Raw genomic sequence first — 18,459 nt, 5'->3', positions numbered from 1 at the left:
TCGACAAGATATGCCATATCATGGATACTGCCTATGCACCATGCGATTTGTTGATGATTTCTATTTATCATATGCTCAATAGATATGCTTATGTGATAGGATACTCTATTGATGACTTAGAGGGCATTGTCCCTATCACTTGTATTGGCTTGTTTGTTGAGTATTCTTTCAGGTTTACGCTTGTGCACCATTCATTGCGGGCTGATCAAGTTCGAGATGACATCCCATGGGATCCTGGTGGATTCACGGCATGGTGATGAGGAGAAGCAATGAGCACACATGAGGAAGAGCGAAGCTGGAGCATGTATGAGGAAGCAAAAGGAGAGAGCTGCAGTTCAGTGAGCGATTGTGCGAGACCTACATCACATAAGCCCGGTGAGCTGTTTCATGACCCCAATCTGAATACCATCATACATTATACATGTTGCAATCAATTGCTATTTGGGTTGCTTGAGCCATTTCTTAAATGTTGTCCCACTGTATTTTACCTTTGACATATGGTGCTTGATGTGAATATGTGAACTGATTGCTGAATGCCTTGTAAACTAGTGATCTACACAATGCTTGCTTGGCTGAAATTAGTTGCTCAAATCCCTAGTACACTAAGAAACTTAATCATTTTCTGCATTTACTTTGATACACCTAGATCATCAAGTGTTAGATGCTGAATTTGTGCCAAGTGTGTTCCCATTCAGAGCAATCACTTGACCACTATGGATTAGCATGCTATGTTCTCTGGATCGGTAGCATGTGAACCAGACATGGATGAGTGATGATTCTTGTTTCCTTATGTTTTCATGCCATTGTAATTCCTTTGTTCAATATGTAATAATAAATATAAGTCTAATCTACCTACAGTAGCATGTCATGTTCCCTGGATCGGTGGCATGTGAAATTTGGTTAGCTTGGACATTAATTAATCATTTCATAAAAATGCAATTGTCGAACCAGGTGTATACCATGTTCTCTGGATCGGTGGTATGTTCCTTTGGGGAGACAATAACAAAAAAACTAATAATTGGTCGAGCTAGGTGTATACCATGTTCTCGGGATCGGTGGTATGTTCCTTTGGTGAGACTGATAAAATATTATCATTGCTTTCTTCAAATTCAATAAGTGGTTCTACCACAATGTTGTGTTCCTAGTAATAAGTATCTCTTGGGATCATGCTCTCTTTAGGAACCATTTGGCACAATCATCGTTTGAACTTGTTGATCTTCTTTTATCATTGTAAAAGTTTAAAATGATTGAGTCTACTAGTATCATATTGCTTTGTAGCACTCTTAACCATTAATTTTCACTAGCTAAGTCTGAAGCATGCCTTGTTTGGAGATCTACTTCACTTAGCATTTTCTAGTCAGTTCACTATTCACTATCTAGTTCATGTCTTATGCCTTTACTTGAGGACAAGTAAAGATTTAAGTGTGGGGGAACTTGATAAGCACATTTCATATATATAATTTGACACCCAAATATAGCATCTGTTGTGATCTGACAATCAATTCTTGCTATGAATTACTGCGTATTTTAATGAGAATCATATAAAGGGTTCATTTACTTGTCACTTGTTTCTTTTGCAGAAAAGTGCGCAAAGGCACTATAATCGTCAAGATTCCAGACTATATGGCTAACCAGAAGAGAGAAGGGCATGAAAGAAATACGTCAAGGACTTCAGTGAGAAGAAAAGAAGTATCCAGGGGACCTTCTTGGGAAGAAATGAATAGAAGAGGAGGGCCAAATCATAAAAGTGGCAGATCAGATGGGGATCAAAATCCCTAGACGCATCCATTCCCAAATTGGGCCTGGCACATCTCTCCTTCTCCCCGACCTCCTTCTCCAACACCGGCCGCTGCCACAGCCAGGCCGGCGTGGTGGGCGCGCCATCATCACCACTCCACCACTCCACCGCGCCTCCGCAACCCGATCCACCACCGCGCCTCCACCTTCATCGCGCCGCCCAGCACCTCCATCAACGCCGCCACCAGCACCGCCTCACCACCTCACGCCGCCTCCCATCCATCTCCCTGCTGCTCCTCCACCTTTCTTCTTCTCCTAACCTTACTGCTGCTCTTCTTCTTCTTCCCCTTGCTGCTGCTACTTCTCTTCCCCCCCTAACGCATCTGCTGCTGCTCCTTTCTCTTGATGCGCCCCTGCTGCTTCTCTTCTCGCCCCTGCTGCTCCTTGCCTCTGCCCCTGCCTACTACTGCTGCTGCTCCTCTCTCCTTTTTTCCCTCAAATCCTGCTGCTACCCCCCTGTGCATGCGTGCGTGCAATTTCTGTGAACAATTAGAGTGGAGACTTGATAGATTGTACTCTGTTTTACACTATTTCAATATATGTGAACCGCCCGTTCGTTATTTGTCTTTTACATTCAGGTTACTAGTTGCGAATCTTGTGTTGTAATTGTTCATTGTGAAGTCAGATATATGAACATGTTTGATTCTTTGTCCCTGTGATAGGCTCCAGTACATGTGTTCCTTTTTGTTGTCTCAATTTCTTGTGATATACATGATAGTTATATGAACCATTTCTGTTCCTATCTTACAATCTTGAACTAGACATTTTCCTACTTTCTAGCTTATATTTGAAGTCTGCTTGTGTTAGCATTTTATTTCTCAAGTAAAACAGAAAACACCAAAATATAGTGAAGACAATCTTGTTCTCTTTTGCTTGTTCGCATTCTCTTAGTCGACGTTCTTCAAGAATAACCTTGTTAGTTTAGGTTTTATTTTCCACTTTCATCACCCAATATTGTGTTACCTAAATTTAGCCGAGCATAGTTGTCGTCGCCTAGTCCCTGTGGAGAACGCGACATGTAGTTTGGGTGTAAAAACCCACTCTACTTTCAATTGATCAACGCTTCAATATTTTGGTTAGTTAATCACGTGCGAGTGCCGAGTGCGGCTGCATAGTGGATGACCCACGGTGTTGAGGCCGCAATGACGTGTGTGCGCCCGTGGTCACCATGGCGTGTGCGGGTGTGTGCGTGCTTGCATGTCCGTGTCCTTGGTGGTGTGTTGAGCAGGCCGCCTCATACGCGTTGTGGGTGCCGTGGGCGTGGCCGGGCGGATCGCACACGCTCGCTGCTGTTTTTTTTTTGAACAAGCAAAGGCACCAAAAGGTGGCACATATTTCATACAGCTCAAAGAGATTGAACAAAGTGTGTTACATAGATCTGCCAAAGATGGAAAGAAAAGATGCATAAACTATGAGGGGGAGCTGAAGAAAGGATCCTAGTAGGGCAAAGTGGCCAAACATGATCAGAACTAGAGGAGAAAAACATCTGAGAAAAAGAAAACAAAGAAGACTCTGATCTCCTCCGAACAAGCAGCCCAAAGAATGAATCGTTGGGCAAGAAAACTGCCAACAACATTATGTGCCAGAGATGCTTGACCTGCCTTAGAAGCAATGCACCGTGTGCAGTTGAATACCTGCAAGTTGAAAGTTTGAAAGAAGGGCCACCACTGGACATGGAGAATTTGAGTGAGCATGAGCAAAGCAAGCAACTTGCGTCTCTCCGACAGATCGGAAAACCTGTTGAGCCAGATTATGAGCGACACCATTGATTTCCCTGGAAACATGAAACACTTGAGCAGCTAAATTAGACGTAACTTTGAGAAAAGTAGCCAACCCTTTTCTAATGTTCCAATGAGCAGCAGAATCTGAAATATTTCTTGAGGCAGCAGCAGAAGCAAGAGAAAGACAGTCCGTCAGAAACGTGGGATTAGTAATATTAAGCTGAGCGGCAAGGTGAGCTGCACAAGAAAGGGCAACTGCCTCGGCTTGAAGGGGAGTTGAAGTTGAAGAGGCCGAAGCTTGAACCTGAATACTGATCTCACCTTGATCCGAAGGCATGGAAATATAAACACCTATACCTGTGCCCACATGTCCTCGAGCGAGTCCTGGGATTTTGGACGATCTAAATGCTGCATCCGAGAAAATTTTAGTCCCAAAAATTAACAAATCCGATTTAAGCGTTTTGCCCTGCTTAGGTAAAATATCAGTAGAATGATGATTAGTAGAAAGAGGCTGCTCAGAAGAAGGATTGTGAAGATTACGCAAATGGCCCAAGTCCAAAGTTGTAGCAGCAATATTAACCTGATGAGGACGATGATTTTTCCTATCAAAAAGAAAATCATTTCGAGCTTTCCACAGGCACCATAAAAAATTAAGAACATTCTGAATAAAAGCATGAGGGTGACTCATATTAATAAGAAAGATGAGAATGGAATGCATAGAAGAGTGCCCTTGAGTAAGAACATCCGCTCGAATAAACCAAGGCGAAGAAAACCAAGCTGCTCTCGCGAAGTCGCAGAGAAAAAAGAGGTGAAATTCATCCTCCTGATGTCCGCATCTACAACAAGATGGAGAGATGTGAACAGAGAAGCGGCCAGCTCTCATGACCGTAGGCAAAGCCCTACGAAGAAGTCTCCAAGCAAAAGTTTGAACACGAGGGAGCAAACTTTTTTGCTTCCAAATGAGCTTGAGAAAGTCTTTCAAATCCAAAGGAATATCCATAGGGGCATTTCTAGGATTATTATGAAGCTCTTGGAGGCAAAGCTTGTAAGCAGATTTAGAAGAGCAAATACCATTTGAGGTGAGATCCCAACACAGCAAATCCGGACCATCATCATCAATAATTTCATTGTTAACAATTTGAGATGCAAGAGGCTGCTGGAAAAGAGAAAATATGAGATCATGATTCCAACTTTTTTGACCAGGCAGCCAAAGCTCCCTAACAAGAGAGGGGTAAATAAAACCAGCTTGTTGGGGAATAAGAGAATCATAAATAGTATGCCACAAATTACACCAAGGCATGCTCCATAAAGAAAGATTACCACTCGTGAGTTGTTAAAAAGCATGACATGTCAGCTTAGGCAACATTTTCAAAATAGAGGCCCAAAAAGCAGATTTAGGAGGGGTTGTAGTGGCTCTCCAAATTGAAGTATCCGGGAAGTATTTAGCCTTAAGCGCAAGGTATAGATGAGAAGAAGGGGCTTTAGCTAACCTCCAAGCAGCTGAGAGAATGAGGCTTTTATTAATTGCTTTAAGATTCCTAATACCCAAGCCACCTTCTGTTTTAGAATTACAAATATCTTTCCAGGCCCTAAGGCAAAGACTCTTTTTAGAGTCAGTCTCTCGAACACCTGTCCACCAGAAGTTTCTTATAACAGTCGTGAGTTTAGCAATGAATTTCTTAGAAAACAAGATATTTGCCATGTAATAAACAGGAATAGCCGAGAAAACCGAGCGAATTAGTTCAAGTCTAGCAGCATGAGAGAGCATGTTTGCTTTGTAAGAAGGCAACTTATTTAAAATTTATCAAGAACAAAATTGTAAGCAACCAATCTATTATTAGCAGGGAGAATGAGAGGATGACCAAGATGAGTGAAATTAGCATCAAGATTAGAAACAGGGAAAATATGCTTAATGTCTTGAATAGTAGCCTAAGAAACATGCAAGCTAAACAAGATTGCAGATTTGCTCCAGTTGGGAGTTTGGCCAGAGAGATCACAAAATTGCTGAATAAGATTCGCCATAGTCTGAGCTTCATGATGGGTGGCCTGACCACAAACCAAAAGGTCATCTGCAAATAGAAGGGAATGAACCGAAGGGCAACTTGGACCAAGAGAAATACCCTGCAAATGGTTAGCCTGAAGCGCCTCATTAAGAGCAATCGAAAGTTCATTAATGGCAATAACAAACAAGTAAGGGGACATAGGACCGCCTTGTCGAATCCCTCGAAACCTTTTAAATTTATGAGAAGGCTGCCCATTAATAAGAACAGAAAATGTGGGAGAAGAGATGCATGCATGCACTAAATTAATGAAATGAGCATGCAGCCCTTTACGAGTAAGCGCAAGAACAATGAAGTCCCATTCAAGTCTATCAAAAGCTTTAGCAAGATCAATTTTTAGCATGAAGGCATCATGTTTCCAAGATTTGAGAGAGAAAGAGTGAGCTATCTCTTGAGCAATAATAATATTATCACTAATTCTTCTACCCTCAATAAAAGCCTGTTGGGCAGGATCTATATAATCAGGAAGGTGAGGTTTAATCCTGTTAGCAAGAGATTTGGCAATGATCTTATAAACAACATTACAAAGACTAATAGGCCGGTAATCCATGGGCACTTGAGGAACAAGTTTTTTAGGAATGAGAGCAATGTTGGTGTTATTAATATGAGGAGGAAGAACTCCAGAAAGATAAAAACTAACAACAAGCTGAGTTACCTCGTCTCCAATCCGGTCCCAAGTAGCTAAATAGAACTCAACATTAAAACCATCCGGACCTGGAGAAGCATTAGGTTTCATATCCTTCAGAATCTGCAAAATCTCATGATTGTCAGGCAGAGCATAGGTGGGATCCAAAGAGCCACTGGGCCATTGTGTTGAAAGGTAAGGATTACCCACATTATCATTCGGGGAAGAGAAAATGTAGCGAAAATAGTTAACAAAGGTATTCGTGATAGCAGCAGGACTGAAATGAATCATATTATTCACATCCTTAACAGAGCAAATGGTATTTCTCTTCCTACGCTTAACAATAGCTTGGTGGAAAAAATTAGTATTACGGTCACCAGCAACAGCCCATTTGTTCTTACTACGTTGCTTATAGAACTGATTAAGTTTAGAAAGAGTGAACTCATACCTAGTAGTGAGAGAAGTTTCCAAATTATGGTCCTGTTGCTGTAAAGGAAGTTGCTGCAGTTGATTGATACGAGCTTCCAATTCCAAAAGATCATTCTGAAGAGGCTTCTTCTTCTTGCACCACATTTTCAAAGACCCTGCCAAAGAAGAGGACTTTGCTGCAAAAGAATGTGAGGGACTAGCATTCCAGGCAGATTTAGCAAAGGCATGAAAATCTTTCTCCATCAACCACCAATTTTCAAATTTGAAAGTTTGCCGAGGCTTGACAAAATTACCTTCAGTAGACACCAAAATGGGGGCATGATCACTCAAAATAATAGGCAGATTAAGAACTTTGGTATTAGGGTAATGCATGCACCACTCAGAATTAACTAAACAATGGTCAAGGCGTCTATAAATAGGATTAGAAGTGTGTTGTCTACCGCGCCAAGTATAGGCTGGACCACAATAACCAATATCAAACAAACCACAATTTTTGACAAGGGAACGGAAAGCATGCATACGATAGTAATTCACATAGCCATTACAACCATCAATATCATACAGGATGTCATTCAAGTCCCCCAAACACATCATGGGGATACCCAGATTATCATACACAAAAGTAGAAACTTGATCCCAGATGGCACTAGTTTGCCTATGGTACGGGTCACCATATATACAAATCAAACAAAAGCTGACCCCCGAAGCTACATGAACTACTTTGGCTAAATATGTAGTGGAAAGCAGTACTATGAACAGAGACTTTAAGATCATCGGTCCACATAAGCCAAAGCCCTCCCGAAGCACCTCTAGAAGGAACAACAAAACCATTAGCAACATTAAACCTATTAACCAAATCAACAGAACGAACTTTGGAGGATTTGATTTCAGAAACAAATGTTACCTGAGCTTTCGTGGACCGCATCAAATTAGCCAAGTAAAGCATACGGTCATTGCCGAGGCCCCGGCCCATACCTCGGCAATTCCAAGCAATGGCTCTCATGGCGCCCGAGGCGCGTTAGGGCCATGCGCCGCTGCCCAAGAAGAGAAGTGAGCCAAGTCTGCAATCTGTTGACCACGAAAGTCCACTTCATCCGCGGTTTGACTGCTCCTGAGATCCACTGTGCCGCCATGACGAGAGGAACTAAGGTTATCCTAAGCTTCCATCATGGTTTGAGCTCCAGTTCCAGACAAGTCACCCCTGTTGTTGAAGTGATCCACTTGAGGAGGAGAGAAAGCCCCTTGACGGGAATTGTCTGAATCTGCAGAAATAGATCCTGTAGGAGTCCGAATTGGCCATGGGTCATAGCAAGCAGCTGCCTCATTGCTCCGTTGCTCAACCATTCCGCTCTGACTAATAGTGGTCCCGAGATTCATGCTTGTCATAACCTTACTGCTGCTTCCACACATAGCAGCGCTGTAACCCATTTGAGAGGTGCCATCAGAACGGTGCCAAGTGGAATGACTAATACGATGGCGAGAAATCCCACTAAAATGGGGACGCATACCCGTAGGCCTCCCAGATGGAGGAACATCCCATTTGCTAGGTCCAAATCGACGGCTGGCTCCCTTATCTGCTGTATGTTTGGGTGTAGCAAGGGCAACTGTGGCGGCTCCCAAAGTACCAGCTTGAGCTGCTGGGCCGTGGACAAGAACATCGGCGGGCGGAGCTCCGAGAATGCCCAATCCAGCATGAGTCTGCCTCTTGGGACGAGACACGACTCCGATCGGACCCGCATCAGCCGCGAAACCCTTCTGCGCTTCAGCACCTTCTCCATCACCAGGCACCCCGAGCCGCTTTGGCAGTGGGAGAGCCAAACCAGAGAGCGATTCCGACGGCCTTTTGGGACTGAATCTAGGAGAGGCCGGCGGAAGGCGATGGGAATCTGATGGAGGAGACTTATGGGGGGAAAGAGGAATAAAAGACTCTTTCTCACTAAGAATTTTGTCCTCCATAGCTGCTGAGATTGCAGTAGCAGTAGAAGTCTGAATGATGTGAGCAGCAGAGTGAGCGGGTAGACTGGGCAAATATGGGAGAGAAATAGGATTTGCAGGTGCATTCTGGTGGAAGGCATCTGGGATTGAAGACGAAGGGATAATAGAAGGGGACTGAGCAAAAGAAGTAGACTGTCCCTTATGCATCTGACTAGGTTGAATATTCTGCTAACGCAAATCTGGGCCATCACATTGCTTAAGAATGTTCACTTGTACATGAGGTGTGTATGGGAGATCTAAAAGAGACTGAGTTAATGGGCCAGACTGATTTGCATCTCCCAGCTGAGCCGGGACAGACAGAGAAGCAGACTGCTGGGCTGAGAATGTGAGCAATTGAACTGTATTGCCTCCCGCGTTATTGCACTGCTTAGTTTGCACATCATCATTAACTGCAGTAGGTCGACGCAAAATAACTCCGGCTGACACCATGGCATCACCGCTTGGACCATGGTCTGCAGACTAAGCAACCATGGAAGGAGCAACACTCTTCTGAAATTGCTTCTGTTGAAAATGCATCTCTGAATTTGATGTATCACCTTGCTGAAGTCGCTGAATCTGCTTATGAATTTCCTTCGGTGATAATTCTTTATTAACTACTTGTGAAACACCTCCCTCATCAGAGACCTTAGATTTCTCCTTAGAACTTTGCATGAATTGTTTCTGCAATCGAACTAGCTGCGGATTCAGAAAAGTTGAGAAAGAATCCATATCCTCCTGTATTTCGGAGTTCAGGTGTTTCGGAATGAGGTCGACATTAACCATCCATTGACCAAACCTAACTGAAGGAATTTGATCAAGAGAAATCTGGAGCCTTTGCCTTGAAATGAGGAGATTGTTCCTAGTAGGACAATACTGAACACTATGAAACATGAGCCCACAGAAAGTACAAATTCGACCAATCCTTTCATAAAACAAGTATATCCAAGCAGCAAGATCTTTGGCAAAAGAGACCCAAATCTTATCTCTAACTGAGATATTTACCTTAGCCTTGATTGTACCCCACATGTAGTCTGGTTTTGCATGAATCATAGCCTGACTGAATGGATGAAATTCTGATAATTGACCAACACTTTGCAAAATCTTAGTTAACAACTCCTAGGATCTAAATCTTGGAGGAACACCATACACACGGACAGTGATGAAGATTACATCAAACTTGTAGTCCTGAATATTTCTAGTCTGATCCTCTGGATCCATCCACTCAAGTAAGAAATTATCCGAACCCATACTCCAGGGCTGACGAGTAATCACAAACATAGCTGCCTCCAAAGAGCGGAAATGCGCAACAAAGATGTACCTTGAAAGCTATGAAATCCCATGATAATTTTCTCTCCAGGCCCGAGACATGGACTGCTGAACCACTTGTAGAGAAAGAACTCTCAGAGATCCTCCAGTAACCGCAAGCTTCATAAGTATATTGTACCTGCTATCTTGTCCCTGCTCTTCCTTATTTTGGTCTGCCTGAATATGAAGAACTTCTGGATCTTGGATTGATAAGCTTTGCATATTGATTTCAATCCCAGGATCTGGTTGAAGAGATCCTGGAGGAATCATGAGCACTCCGTTATCTTGCTCCTCCACGAGATCTTGCCCCTCCATCAGCCTCTTCTTCAAGAACAGATCCTCAAGAACAGCAAAAGCAGCAAAGCAACCAAGGAAACGGACTGCAAAGAACGGAAAGGAGAAGCAGGAGGAGAGAAATCAATTAGATTGAGGAGAAGAGGTAGGCGGAGAAAGGGAGGAGGAGAGGAAAAGATAGGATAAGAGTTGGGAGCTAAAGCGGCAAGACGCCAGTCCAGAAAAGCCGTCGACTCGACATTTCAGATCCAAGACCGTACATCTTTCATGTGTTTCCGCCTCCGACGCTACGTAAATGGCTTACGGCTTTGGCCACAGGGGAAGAGATCGGTGCACCCAGCCGCTGGAGCGACGACAGCCAGCCGTGGCCGTGGCCGTACGCTCGCTGCTATTGGAAAGTTTCCAGCGGAGTAGTTGCTCGTACGTGCATGTAGGGGGTAGCCGGTGCATGCGGTTAGTGGCCAATGTGGTGGTTAGTTAAGCTAGTGCGTACGAGACTTGCAGTGTGGCCGTGTGTACTAAAGTTGTAGTCCCATTCGTGTGGGATCAGTTTGTGCTGAAAATACAGAAAAGCCGTCGGTGCGGCGATTCATGGCAGTCGCGATTAAAGATGCGCCTGCGGTAGTCGGACGAGCTAGTTGATTCTGCACGTGCACACCAAGTAGGCAGATGACCAAGTGGATTGATTCCATGTGAACCTAGTCCGACCTGCCGATTGCTTCCGGCGAAACGTGTAAATACACAAGCCGTGCTTGATCGATTCTTCCAGGAGACAACACGCACGTACGTAGCAAGCTAGCTACCAAAGCTAGCAGCCTGCTGGATCGATCTTGAGGCTAGGCTAGTTATGCTATGTATGTACGTATAATATAAACTACCAGCCGCTGATTCATCGGTATTGCCGATTAACTAGCTATGCAAGTTTACCGCAAAAAAGCAAAAAAAACTAGCTATGCATATGCATGCACAACATCCGTTGAACATCTGTTGAACATCCATAAAACATGAGTGAATTGTTTGCTTTTTTTATTACATTCACGATAGTTACACAAATGCACTAGGGGCAACTTGGTCTTTTCACCTCACACTTAACGCCGTTAGTGTCTAAAATGGACGGAAGTGTCATTTAAGGAACAAAAATTACTTTAGGTGACAAATAGGGTAGAAAATTTTATTTTGGGCCAAATAGGGAACCAAACTTTAAGAAAGGGCCAAATAAGGAATTCTCTCCCTATGCACAAGGATTTTGTGAGCAAATAACTTATGGGAACAAGAATCAACTTGCATAGGAAGGCAAAACAAGTGCAACTTCAAAAATTTCAGCACATAGAGAGGAAACTTGATATTATTGCAATATGTAAGAGCACATGTTCCTCTCTCATAATAATTTTCAGTAGCATCATGAATGAATTCAACAATATAACCATCACATAAAGAATTATTCTCATGATGCACAAGCATATAAATTTTACTACTCTCCGCATAAGCAAAGTTCTTCGCATTCCTAGTAGTGGGAGCAAACTCAAGAAAATAACTATCATGTGAGGCATAATCCAATTGAAAATTAAAATCATGATGACAAGTTTCATGGTTATCATTGTTCTTTATAGCATTCATGTCATCACAATAATCATCATAGATAGCAACTTTGTTCTCATAATCAATTGGAACCTCTTTCGAAATAGTGGATTCATCACTAAATAAAGTCATGACCTCTCCAAATCCACTTTCATAAATATTATAATATTGAACACCCTCCAAAATAGTGGGATCATTACCTAAAGTTGACACTCTTCCAAACCCACTTTCATCAATATAATCATCATAAATAGGAGGCATGCTATCATCATAACAAATATTTTCATCAAAACTTGGGGGACAAAAAATATCATCTTCATCAAACATAGCATCCCCAAGCTTGTGGCTTTGCATATCATTAGCATCATGGATATTCAAGGAATTCATACTAACAACATTGCAAACATGCTCATCATACAAAGATTTTATACCAAACATTTTAATGCATTCTTCTTCTAACACTTTGGCACAATTATCAGAATCCTTATTTTCATGAAAGACATTAAAAAGATGAAGCATATGAGGCAACCTCAATTCCATTTTTTGTAGTTTTCTTTTATAAACTAAACTAGTGATAAAACAAGAAACTAAAAGATTCGATTGAAAGATCTAAAGATATACCTTCAAGCACTAACCTCCCCGACAACGGCGCCAGAAAAGAGCTTGATGTCTACTATGCAACCTTCTTCTTATAGACGTTGTTGGGCCTCCAAGTGCAGAGGTTTGTAGGACAGTGGCAAATTTCCTTCAAGTGGATGACCTAAGATTTATCAATCCGTGGGAGGCATAGGATGAAGATGGTCTCTCTCGAACAACCCTGCAACCAAATAACAAAGGGTCTCTTGTGTCCCCAACACACCAATTACAATGGTAAATTGTATAGGTGCACCAGTTCGGCGAAGAGATGGTGATACCAGTGCAATATGGATAGTAGATATAGGTCTTTGTAATCTGAAAATATAAAAACAGCAAGGTAACTAGTAACAGAAGTGAGCGAAAACGGTATTGCAATGCTTGGAAACAAGGCCTAGGGTTCATACTTTAACTAGTGCAAGTTCTCTCAACAATGATAACATAATTAGATCATATAACAATCCCTCAACATGCAACAAAGAGTCACTCCAAAGTCACTAATAGCGGAGAACAAACGAAGAGATTATTGTAGGGTACGAAACCACCTCAAGTTATTCTTTCTGATCGATCTATTGGGCAATTCCTATAAGTGTCACAAACAGCCCTAGAGTTCGTACTAAAATAACACCTTAAGATACACATCAACCAAAACCCTAATGTCACCTAGATACTCCAATGTCACCATAATTATCCGCGGGTTTGATTATACAATATGCATCACACAATCTCAGATTCATCTATTCAAACCAACACAAAGAACTTCAAAGAGTGCCCCAAAGTTTCTACCGGAGAGTCAAGACGAAAACGTGTGCCAACCCCTATGCATAAGTTCACAAGGTCACAGAACCCGCAAGTTGATCACCAAAACATACATCAAGTAGATCACGTAAATATCCCGAGATATATTGCCATGCAACTTCCATCATCATCATATACATGACTTGAGCATTTATTGTCATATTGCTTTGCATGATCGTAAGATGATGTTTTCATGGCTTGTCCGTTTTTTGATGGCATTGCTACGCTAGATCATTGCACATCCCGGTACACCGCCGGAGGCATTCATATAGAGTCATATCTTTGTTCTAGTATCGAGTTGTAAGTAAATAAAAGTGTGATGATCATGATTATTAGAGCATTGCCCCAGTGAGGAAAGGATGATGGATACTATGATTCCCCCACAAGTCGGGATGAGACTTCGGATGAAAAAAAAAGGCCAAAAAAAAGAGAAGGCCCAAAAAAAAGAGAGAAAAAGAGAGAAGGGGCAGTGCTACTATCCTTTTACCACACTTGTGCTTCAAAGTAGCACCATGTTCTTCATATAGAGAGTCTCTTGAGTTATCACTTTCATATACTAGTGGGAATTTTCATTATAGAACTTGGCTTGTATATTCCAACGATGGGCTTCCTCAAATGCCCTAGGTCTTCATGAGCAAGCAAGTTGGATGCACACCCACTTAGTTTCAGTTTGAGCTTTGATATACTTATAGCTCTAGTGCATCCGTTGCATGGCAATCCCTACTCCTCGCATTGACATCAATTGATGGGCATCTCCATAGCCCATTGATTAGCCGCGTCGATGTGAGACTTTCTCCTTTTTTGTCTTCTCCACATAACCCCCATCATCATATTCTATTCCACCTATAGTCCTATGTCCATGGCTCACGCTCATGTATTGCGTGAAAGTTGAAAAGGTTTGAGAACATCAAAAGTATGAAACAATTGCTTGGCTTGTCATCGTGGTTGTGCATGATGTGAATATTTTGTGTGGTGAAGATGGAGCATAGCCAGACTATATGATTTTGTAGGGATAACTTTCTTTGGCCATGTTATTTTGAAAAGACATGATCGCTTTATTAGTAGGCTTGAAGTATTATTGTTTTTATGACAAATGATAGACTATTGGTTTGAATCACTCGTGTCTTAATATTCATGCCATGATTAGATACATGATCAAGATTATGCTAGGTAGCATTCCACATAAAAAAATATCTTTTTATCATTTAACTACTCGAGGACGAGCAGGAATTAAGCTTGGGGATGCTGATACGTCTCCGTCGTATCTATAATTTTTGATTGTTCCATGCCAATATTCTACAACTTTCATATAATTTTGGCAACTTTTTATATTATTTTTGGGACTAACATATTGATCCAGTGCCCAGTGCCAGTTCCTGTTTGTTGCATGTTTTATGTTTCGTAGAAACCCCATATCAAACGGAGTCCAAACGGGATAAAAACGGACGGAGAATTATTTTGGAATATTTGTGATTTTTGGGAAGTAAAATCAACGCGAGACGGTGCCCGAGGTGGCCACGAGGGTGGGGCCCACGCCCACTCCAGGTGGGCGCGCCCCCCACCCTCGTGGGCCCCTCGTAAGGCGGTTGATGCTCTACTTTGGCCGCAAGAAAGCTATTTTTTGGAAAAAGATCTGGGCGAAGGTTTGAATCCAATCGGAGTTACGGATCTCCATATATATACGAAACGGTGGAAGGGCAGCAGACGAGAACGCAGAAACAAAGAGAGACAGAGAGATAGATCCAATCTCGGAGGGGCTCTCGCCCCTCCCACGCCATGGAGGCCAAGGACCAGAGGGGAAACCCTTCTCCCATCTAGGGAGGAGGTCAAGGAAGAAGAAGACGAAGGGCCCCCCTCTCCCCTTCTCTTCCGGTGGCGCCGGAACGCTGCCGTGGCCATCATCATCACCGCAATCTTCACCAACAACTTCACCGCCATCATCACCAACTCCCCCCCCTCTATGCAGCGGTGTAACTGATAACCCACAAGTATAGGGGATCGCAACAGTTTTCGAGGGTAGAGTATTCAACCCAAATTTATTGATTCGACACAAGGGGAGCCAAAGAATATTCTCAAGTATTAGCAGTTGAGTTGTCAATTCAACCGCACCTGGATAACTTAGTATCTGCAGCAAAGTATTTAGTAGCAAAGTAATATGGAAGTAAAGGTAACGGTAGCAAAAGTAATATTTTTGGGTTTTGTAGTGATTGTAACAGTAGCAACGGAAAAGTAAATAAGCGAAGAACAATATGTGAAAAGCTCGTAGGCATTGGATCGGTGATGGAGAATTATGGCGGATGTGGTTCATCATGTAACAGTCATAACATAGGGTGGCACAGAACTAGCTCCAATTCATCAATGTAATGTAGGCATGTATTCCGAATATAGTCATACGTGCTTATGGAAAAGAACTTGCATGACATCTTTTGTCCTACCCTCCCGTGGCAGCGGGGTCCTAATGGAAACTAAGGGATATTAAGGCCTCCTTTTAATAGAGTACCGGACCAAAGCATTAACACATAGTGAATACACGAACTCCTCAAACTACGGTCATCACCGGGAGTGGTCCCGATTATTGTCACTTCGGGGTTGCCGGATCATAACACATAGTAGGTGACTATAGACTTGCAAGATAGGATCAAGAACTCACATATATTCATGAAAACATAATAGGTTCAGATCTGAAATCATGGCACTCGGGCCCTAGTGACAAGCATTAAGCATAGCAAAGTCATAGCAACATCAATCTCAGAACATAGTGGATACTAGGGATCAAACCCTAACAAAACTAACTCGATTACATGATAGATCTCATCCAACCCATCACCGTCCAGCAAGCCAACGATGGAATTACTCACACACGGCGGTGAGCATCATGAAATTGGTGATGGAGGATGGTTGATGATGACGACGGCGACGGATTCCCCTCTCCGGAGCCCCGAATGGACTCCAGATCAGCCCTCCCGAGAGGTTTTAGGGCTTGGCGGCGGCTCCGTATCGTAAAACGTGATGAATCCTTCTCTCCGATTTTTTCTCCCCGAAAGTGAATATATGGAGTTGGAGTTGAGGTCGGTGGAGCGTCAGGGGGCCCACGAGGTAGGGGGGCGCCCTAGGGGGGTAGGCGCGCCCCCACCCTCGTGGACAGGGTGTGGGCCCCCTGACGTGGATTTTTCTTCCAGTATTTTTCTTATTTTCCAAATAGATGTTCCGTGGAGTTTCAGGTCATTCCGAGAACTTTTGTTTCTGCACATAAATAACACCATGGAAAGTCTGCTGAAAACAGCGCCAGTCCAGGTTAGTTCCATTCAACTCATGCAAGTTAGAGTCCAAAACAAGGGCAAAAGTGTTTGGAAAAGTAGATACGACGGAGATGTATCAAGTCCCCCAAGCTTAAACCTTTGCTTGTCCTCAAGCAATTCAGTTGATAAACTGAAAGTGATAAAGAAAAACTTTTACAAACTCTGTTTGCTCTTGTTGTTGTAAATATGTAAAGCCAGCATTCAAGTTTTCAGCAAAGATTATGACTAACCACATTTGCAATAACTCCTAAGTCTCATGTTTACTCATATCAATAGCATAATCAACTAGCGAGCCATAATAATAGATCTCGGATGACAACACTTTCTCAAAACAATCATGATATGATATAATAAGATGGTATCTCGCTAGCCCTTTCTGAGACCGCAAAACATAAATGCATAGCACCTTTAAAGATCAAGGACTGACTAAACATTGTAATTCATGGTACAAGAGATCCAGTCATAGTCATACCCAATATAAATTAATAGTAATGGATGCAAATGACAGCTGCGCTCTCCAGCTAGTGCTTTTTAATAAGAGGGTGATGACTCAACATAGAAGTAAATAGATAGGCCCTTCGCAGAGGGAAGCAGGGATTTGTAGAGGTGCCACAGCTCGGTTTTGAAATAGAGATAAATAATATTTTGAGCGGCATACTTTCATTGTCAACATAGCAACCGAGAGATGGCGATATCTTCCATGCTACACACATTATAGGCGGTTCCCAAACAAAATGGTAAAGTTTATACTCCCCCTCCACCAACAAGCATCAATCCATGACTTGCTCGAAACAACGAGTGTCTCCAACTAGCAACAGTCCTAGGGGAGTTTTGTTTGCAATTAATTTGATTTAGTTTGCATAAAGCATGGGACTGGGCATCCCGGAGACCAGCCATTTTCTCGTGAATGAGGAGCGGAGTCCACTCCTCTTGAGAATAACCCGCCTAGCATGGAAGATACGGACAACCCTCGTTGATACATGAGCTATTCGAGCATACAAAACAGAATGTTTATTTGAAGGTTTAGAGTTTGGCACATACAAATTTACTTGGAACGGCAGGTAGATACCGCATATAGGAAGGTATAGTGGACTCATATGGAATAACTTTGGGGTTTAAGGGATTGGATGCACAAGCAATATTCCCGCTTAGTACAAGTGAAGGCTAGCAAAAGACTGGGAAGCGACCAACTAGAGAGCGACAACAGTCATGAACATGCATTAAAATTAATAAACATTGAGTACAAGCATGAGTAGGATATAATCCACCATGAACATAAATATCGTGAAGGCTATGTTGATTTGTTTCAACTACATGTGTGAACATGTGCCAAGTCGAGTCACTTAAATCATTCAAAGGAGGATACCACCCCACTATACCACATCACAACCATTTTAATAGCATGTTGGCACGCAAGGTAAACCATTATAACTCATAGCTAATCAAGCATGGCACGAGCAACTATGATCTCTAATTGTCATTGCAAACATGTTTATTCATAATAGGCTGAATCAGGAACGATGAACTCATCATATTTACAAAAACAAGAGAGGTCGAATTCATACCAGCTTTTCTCATCTCAGTCAGTCCATCATATATCGTCATATTTGGCTCTCACTTGCACGACCGAACGAAGTGAAAATAATAAGAGTGCACGTGCATTGGACTAAGCTGGAATCTGCGAGCATTCAATAAACAGGAGAAGACAAGGCAATATGGGCTCTTGGTTAAATCAACAATAATGCATATAAGAACCACTTCAACAATTTAATCATGGTCTTCTCCTATCGACCCCCAAAGAAAAGAAAAGAAAAGAAATACAAACTATTTACACGGGAAAGCTCCCAACAAGCAAAAGAAGAACAGGAAATATTTTTGGGTTTTCTTTTTTAATTATTACTACTACAGCAAGAAAGGTAAACTAACTAAAAGCTACTACTATTTTT

Source organism: Triticum aestivum, chromosome 6D (genome assembly GCF_018294505.1).
Source record: "Triticum aestivum cultivar Chinese Spring chromosome 6D, IWGSC CS RefSeq v2.1, whole genome shotgun sequence".
NCBI classification, from domain to species: domain Eukaryota; kingdom Viridiplantae; phylum Streptophyta; class Magnoliopsida; order Poales; family Poaceae; genus Triticum; species Triticum aestivum.
The sequence above is the reverse complement of the archived record's forward strand: the minus strand, read 5'-3'. Positions refer to the sequence as shown.